Raw genomic sequence first — 7723 nt, forward strand, 5'->3', positions numbered from 1 at the left:
AAGGGAGGTCTGGTTTCTTTTCGGTTGTAATCTCGATGGAGGCAGATAGACTATCAGTAAAGCAATTTGAAGAAATTCTCGCGCCCTCAATACATTTTATTTATACCTTTATTCTGTACTGGCTCCCTGTGGATGTCAATATGAAACTCTTGTAGAATTTCATACTTATTACTGCCTTCCTCTTTCCGCTTCTGTCGATAACTGAATTGCCTTACGTGTGGCACTGAATGATTTTTAACTGAATTTCGTTATGTATGTTCACGCATTGCTAAATTTGCACACTTTCGTGGTAGGTCAGCAACGGTAATCCACTATGACTTGTCTGAAAGTTGACATAAACCGTTTCGCGGCCGAATAAGCATAATATTTTGCTAATTTGTAACTATCTGGTGTACTTTGTATTACTAGAACCGTTGTGTTATCTCCGTAAGCTGAAATTCATTTTTATTAGTACAGTTCATAGTAATTAGCGTTTCTTCTTTCATTTATATCTTATATTTAAGTGTTGTGTTTAACACATTAATCAGTATTAATATAGTATTACAGATGATTGAAAACAGTCTGACAAAGTTCGGATAGTTTGTCAGTTTCACGCCTGTGCATAGTATGTTGGTAGCACTTGGTCGCCTTGCCTGTTATGCTGTGTATCAGACTTTAAAGCTGTGCGGATCAGCATAACGAAAAGGCGAGGGGTCTCGCTCGTTTTGTTCACGACTGTACCACCTGATGGGTGGGTAGCCTCAATATTCAGTGTATTTTGTGCTTGCAAAGAACATCAAAGAATTTAAGTGGAGACTTCCATGTACGTTCAACGGTTAGCCACGTACGGTGGATTATAGTAAATGCAGTACCTATAAAAGATAGAGCAAAATCATCAAAGTCAGTATGACCTTCGGGATGAACAATGACAACGCTTCCAGCTTCACGACAGAAAGAACAGTCGCGACACAAGAATTTACCAATATGGACATTTCAACATAATACTTGTAAATACTGTAAATAGCACAGGTTGCGGAAAGAGAGTAACGTGCCAGCGATTTCCTGTTGTTTGGACAGATACATTTATTTGTGGCCCTAGTTGCCACAGATACCGGTATCCGGCTGCTTGGTAAAGCGGAAACGCGCCACTTGGCCCGGTAAGCCATTAAGCCAGAGAGAGGACTCAACAAGCCAATCTTGGCCGCCCCCTCCCCAAACGAAGCAGTCGGCTTGCGAATCACGTTTCTTGCGCGGCGCGGCGCGGCTCGGCGGACCCGTTCCTTTCCTCTCCCAATCCCTAGTCCTGTTCCTGTGCCTTCCCCTATCCCTCCCTCTCCTCGGACTCTGCGCCTCGAGGGAGCTGTTTTCAGAGCTGCTCTTGCATTCGTAAAACTATTAAGACATTCTGCATTCTAATGGAAGCTCGTTTAACGAGCCTAGTTCCCCAATAATTTGAAACTTAGGTACCGGAGCTCGTTAGATGTCGTCAGGAATCACAAAGGACCTAATCGACTTGAAAAATGGGTCAAATCTTTACTATCACTGCTACCTAACGTCGATTATTTTCACTGATACATTGTAATTTGCGACCGTAGTTATTAAGTTTAATAGTAAATTTCAGACTAAAACCCTCACACACGTCGTTAGACTCACTTCTTTATGCTGTTGGGGAGGTGGTAATACTAATTACCACCTGACAAGTGCCTGTAATAAAATTTTAACATGTAGACAAAAAAACAGATACTGGCGTCTACAGGGGGAAGCGGCTTGTCTTCAGATTATTTACTACTTGCCAGTAAAACGATTATTCGTGCAGGTAATGTGGAAGAGAAACAGTGCAAGAGAGAAAGAAGGAAAACCCCAAAATAACAATAACAGAAAAATAAAAGTAAGAAAGTCACAGAGAGAGATACTGTAAAGACAGATCTAATAGGCGTTCAGGATTGGATGAAACACTATAAACGTCATTTGTGTTATAACAATCAGGTTCAAATGGCTCTATGCACTATGGGACTTAACATCTGAGGTTACCCGGCCTCCAGACTTAGAACTACTTAAACCCAGCTAACCTACGGACATTACACACATCCATGCTCGAGGCAGAATTCGAACCTGCGACTGTAGCAGCAGCGCAGTTACGGACTGAAACGCCTAGAACCGCTCGGCAACAACGTCCGACAATACTCAGGTGATAGAAGAAAGGGAGTAAATGTAAACAAAAGGTTAAGGTTCACAAATAGTACAAGAGTTGGAAAAATCTTTAAGGAAAATAAAATAGATCGGCACCCAGTTCTGAAGGACTTACAGCGGAACTACTGGAACACAGTGGAAAGCGACTGAAATAGCACTTTCTGCATTTGATATACACTCCTGGAAATGGAAAAAAGAACACATTGACACCGGTGTGTCAGACACACCATACTTGCTCCGGACACTGCGAGAGGGCTGTACAAGCAATGATCACACGCACGGCACAGCGGACACACCACGAACCGCGGTGTTGGCCGTCGAATGGCGCTAGCTGCGCAGCATTTGTGCACCGCCGCCGTCAGTGTCAGCCAGTTTGCCGTGGCATACGGAGCTCCATCGCAGTCTTTAACACTGGTAGCATGCCGCGACAGCGTGGACGTGAACCGTATGTGCAGTTGACGGACTTAGAGCGAGGGCGTATAGTGGGCATGCGGGAGGCCGGGTGGACGTAACGCCTAATTGCTCAACACGTGGGGCGTGAAGTCTCCACAGTACATCGATGTTGTCGCCAGTGATCGGCGGAAGGTGCACGTGCCCGTCGACCTGGGACCGGACCGCAGCGACACACGGATGCACGCCAAGACCGTAGGATCCTACGCAGAGCCGTAGGGGACCGCACCGCCACTTCCCAGCAAATTAGGGACACTGTTGCTCCTGGGGTATCGGCGAGGACCATTCGCAACCGTCTCCATGAAGCTGGGCTACGGTCCCGCACACCGTTAGGCCGTCTTCCGCTCACGCCCCAACATCGTGCAGCCCGCCTCCAGTGGTGTCGCGACAGGCGTGAATGGAGGGACGAATGGAGACGTGTCGTCTTCAGCGATGAGAGTCGCTTCTGCCTTGGTGCCAATGATGGTCGTATGCGTGTTTGGCGCCGTGCAGGTGAGTGCCACAATCAGGACTGCATACGACCGAGGCACACAGGGCCAACACCCGGCATCATGATGTGGGGAGCGATCTCCTACACTGGCCGTACACCTATGGTGATCGTCGAGGGGACACTGAATAGTGCACGGTACATCCAAACCGTCATCGAACCCATCGTTCTACCATTCCTAGACCGGCAAGGGAACTTGCTGTTCCAACAGGACAATGCACGTCCGCATGTATCCCGTGCCACCCAACGTGCTCTAGAAGGTGTAAGTCAACTACCCTGGCCAGCCAGATCTCCGGATCTGTCCCCCATTGAGCATGTCTGGGATTGGATGAAGCGTCGTCTTACGCAGTCTGCACGTCCAGCACGAACGCTGGTCCAACTGAGGCGCCAGGTGCAAATAGCATGGCAAGCCGTTCCACAGGACTACATCCAGCATCTCTACGATCGTCTCCATGGGAGAATAGCAGCCTGCATTGCTGCGAAAGATGGATATACACTGTACTAGTGCCGACATTGTGCATGCTCTGTTGCCTGTGTCTATGTGCCTGTGGTTCTGTCAGTGTGATCATGTGATGTATCTGACCCCAGGAATGTGTCAATAAAGTTTCCCCTTCCTGGTACAATGAATTCACGGTGTTCTTATTTCAATTTCCAGGAGTGTATGTAAATTCTGGCGTAGAAAAAAGATACCGGAAGAGTGAAGGTTATCAAATATAGTACCACTCATCAAGAAAAGGGATAAATCCTGTACAAAAAATTATAGTGGAATAAGTATCTTAAATGCAGCCTAGTACGCCGCGCGGAAAGAAAATAGTATACTTTTTTTTAGAGATATCCCGTTCACTCAAGATTTATTTTCGCAGCAGTGCATATAGAGTACATGAAATCATTACATTTACAGATCAACAGAACAAGTGGTTCTGAGGTATCAAGTATCGAACATTGCTAAAACATACATATTAGTATGTGGGGAAGCCTTCGCGGCAGGCAGTACAGGCGTTGACTCAGGCATCCAATCGACCGTGCAGATGGCGTATACTGTGAGGGTACGTTATTCCACGCCTGCTCGACTTGTTCGACCGTGAGTTCGATTCGACACAAGTCCGAGGATTGTGCTCACAAGGTAAGCTGGTGCACGTCTTGCAGAGAAGTTTGGGTTCCACGGGCAGTGTGTGGGTGAGCATTATCGTGTTGAAAAACGCATCAGTTTCCTGTTGCAAGAATGGCAAAAGAAAAAACGGGTCTAACAATTGAGCCGTGTGGGCTACACCTTGTATTTAGATTGCATTGGTTTTCCTTTTCTTCCCCTGACAAGTTTGTTTGATATGTTGTCTGTTATTAAGTGGCTGCTTCGATGTCTTTTCCCTCTGATATCGATATCTGCGTTTGCTTCCGCGAAACTGCTATGGAGGAAGTGAGGTCTTTGACCGTTTGTAGCTTTGTGTCGTGGCATGGAAGTAGGGGCTTGGTCTGGAGACACGGGAGAGCAGTGTGGATCGCCAGTGGTCGGTTGTACCGAGTCGCCACGTGATGTGTGTCGGTTTTGTGTAACGAGCGGGTGGAGTTGACGGAAGAGCTCCCCGCGGGTTGGCTGTATACAGAATCGCCCCACGAGTATTTGCTGTTCATTTCATCTTGATCGGACGTTAACAAGCTTGTTTTAAGTCCTCCGTTTCAACACTGGAGTTTAAAAAGAGACACCTAACCTGAATTAGCGGTCAATACTCGTCAACGAGGCAGAGAAGACATGAACTCCGGTGACAGAGCGTGTTGCGTGACCGTGGCATGTTGGGTACACTGGCGACGCGTGCGCGGTCGGATGTGTGGATTCTTGCCATCGGAGGTCGTGTACTGCCTGTTCGAGCATCATTGCAAGTTAAGTTAGTAGAAGGTTTATCATTAAGTAATAAGTTTGCGTAACCAGTGTCTCTTCTGCCTCGTGGCCTCTGGCGATCGCGTTTCCTGTCGCTGGCACCAGTGTAACTGAAGACAGTGATCCTTCCTCCTCCTCTCGTTACTGCCCGATGGGATGTGTTGTTTTGGCAGTTTAATTGTTTCGCTATTCTGTCGTGTGTTACGAGTAAATTCATACTTCTTATTGGTTGATCATGTGGTCGCTCATTCAGGATTGTGTGGTGTAATGTTTCCTTGCACGAGGTTAGCTCTAATTCTGTCAGGAAGTTAAGCCATCTTATTACAAGTTTTCGCTGGTTAAAAGTCTGTGCAGTGACCAGCCTGAGGGTGGCAATTGTGTTTACGGGCGTATTTTAAATGGTCAGTATTGTGCGTAGCTGGAGCATCCCTGAGTGGGTGATTTGTGGCCGCCTTCACGGGTCCGTCGTATCTGTTATTTTCTAATGATATTTCAGGACCCTTTTGTTTAAAATATTTTTTAAATTCCTCCATTCCTTTATTGCCATTAATCGAGTGTTTTCTGAGACCTTTGCTTTTTTTAATGGCTGTGTTGGTAGCTTCACTACTTCACCGTACTTTATTAACAAAGTTCTGTATTTACTTTAGTAGCCTGTTTACTTATGTTCTTTACATTTTTTAAGCAGTTGTATTGCTATAAATTACTTGACTGACGTTAGCGGCGTGTTTTGAAAGGCTGTTGTTGCGTACTGCTAGTTTCTGTAAGACATGAATAAAACATTTGTGTGTGAAAATCTGAACTCGACAGTAAACTACTAGAAATTTGACCCCGTTTCCCAACTTGTGGTGTGGCTTGTAGTAACCGTAACCACTGTGTGTGTCAACAATATTCTGTGCTTGTTGAGTGGTGATTACCTTTTTCCTCCATAAACACCATGGTTGAACGAGAGTTGTATGGTATAGGGTGGGGTGAGTGTGTCTCGGATGAAAGCTCTCTACAGGACAGCACTCACCATATGTACACGGTACACGAAAATGATCATTATTAGTGTGTAGGCAGAATGTGCTTTCATCGTTGAAGATCACGGCGCGCTGTTCCACCTGCCAAGTGATCGTCTGAGGCCACCAATCGCGCCGTGCCCATCGATGCTGTCGCATGACTGGAAGAAGGGTTAGGTTTTTGCGAGCCCGCACTGCCGTTGCCAATAATTGGCTCGCAACCGTTCATGCTGACACGTCTGTGCGCACGAGCCCTCTTGTCCATGCTGTGACCAGTATACGATCTTCCACTGCTGCCCTTACAATACGACGCTCCTGACTGGCGTCTGTGCTGCATGGACGTCTAGAACCTCGTCTACGGGTGTGAGAATGTACACGTGACCACTGATACCAGCATCGTTGCATAACTGACGTGGCACGTCCAGCTTGAATGGCATTTCTCTGAAAGGACCACCTCGCCACTCGGAACGCCACAGTTTGGCTCCTTGCAATATCGCTGTGTTGGCTGTAGGAAGCACGAGTACATCTCCGTGTCATGGGTACCTGCTTGCTTCACAGTTTGCGCCACTCTGAGCCTTCTGGCTATGAGCACTCCCTATGTAACGGTACACAATGGCGGCGCTCTAGTAAGTTTGCCACTACGCTATCCGTTGGCGGACAACGTTGAAAAGATTATCAGTACTATATATGAAGGTAGTATCAGTTCCCGAAACAACAGTTACCGTTGATGACCATGCAGCTTTCGTTAGAATGAAGTGATAATTAAATGGACACCCTAGCTACAAACAGGGGTTGATATACTTCATTGGGGACATGTTGAAAATGTGCGCCCCGACCGGGACTCGAACCCAGGATCTCCTGCTTACATGGCAGACGCTCTATCCATCTGAGCCACCGAGGACACAGAGGATAGTGCGCCTGCAGGGACTCATCCCTTGCACGCTCCCCCCGTGTAAGCAGGAGATCCCGGGTTCGAGTCCCGGTCGGGGCACATATTTTCAATGAAGTATAAGAACGTCTGTTTGCAGCTAGGGTGTCTATTTAATTATCATTTGATTATCAGTACATCTACTATCCATCAGTTGTTATATGCCATCACTGAATCGAAATCGACGTCGTTTTTCCAGGTATAATAATTTTTTTCTACAGTTTATACGCTAAGATACTTATCGTCCGTTTCCAGTAATAGCACAGGCCAAGTTACCTGAAGTCCATAATGGGATTGGACTTATAAATACCAAATTGCAGAAACAGAGAGAATGTCACATACGTTATTTTCTTCACTTCTGAAAACGTGTTTGACAAAGTAGACAGAAAGACAGTACGGAAAATTTTAGAAGACATGGATACCCTTTACAGCTTATATCAGCAATAAAGATCCAGTACTCGAAAAAAGAAAAATCTGTGCCGAAAGAAAGAGACTGGAACGTATTAATTAATTTGAAATGATGGATTAAGACTTGGCTGTATCATTTCTTCCACACCGCTTAATATACATTTAGATGACACCAGCTGTATGTGACAAATTACGTTACCAGCACACGGTATTAACCCAGGACGGATTTATTAATACCTGCTATTTGCTGCCGACGTGCTGCTTATACATAGATAAAGCAGAAGATGGATTTCAAATGCATTATATAAGTTGCGACTGTGCTCGACGAAATATAATCTGAATATTTCTCTAAGCATAACGAAGGAGATGACGCTTTTTGGAAGAAGTCCTAAGAGCCAAAATAATAAAAG

General features: G+C 45.9%; 1 non-coding gene across 1 annotated transcript; it reads right to left on the reverse strand.

Annotated features, from left to right (window-relative positions):
- Positions 1-6804: 6804 nt before the first annotated feature.
- Positions 6805-6878, reverse strand: Trnat-ugu (transfer RNA threonine (anticodon UGU)). Its single transcript has one exon. It is a non-coding gene; the product is annotated as a tRNA-Thr (tRNA).
- Between the last annotated feature and the right edge of the window lie 845 nt (positions 6879-7723).

This window comes from Schistocerca gregaria, chromosome 5 (genome assembly GCF_023897955.1).
Source record: "Schistocerca gregaria isolate iqSchGreg1 chromosome 5, iqSchGreg1.2, whole genome shotgun sequence".
NCBI lineage: Eukaryota > Metazoa > Arthropoda > Insecta > Orthoptera > Acrididae > Schistocerca > Schistocerca gregaria.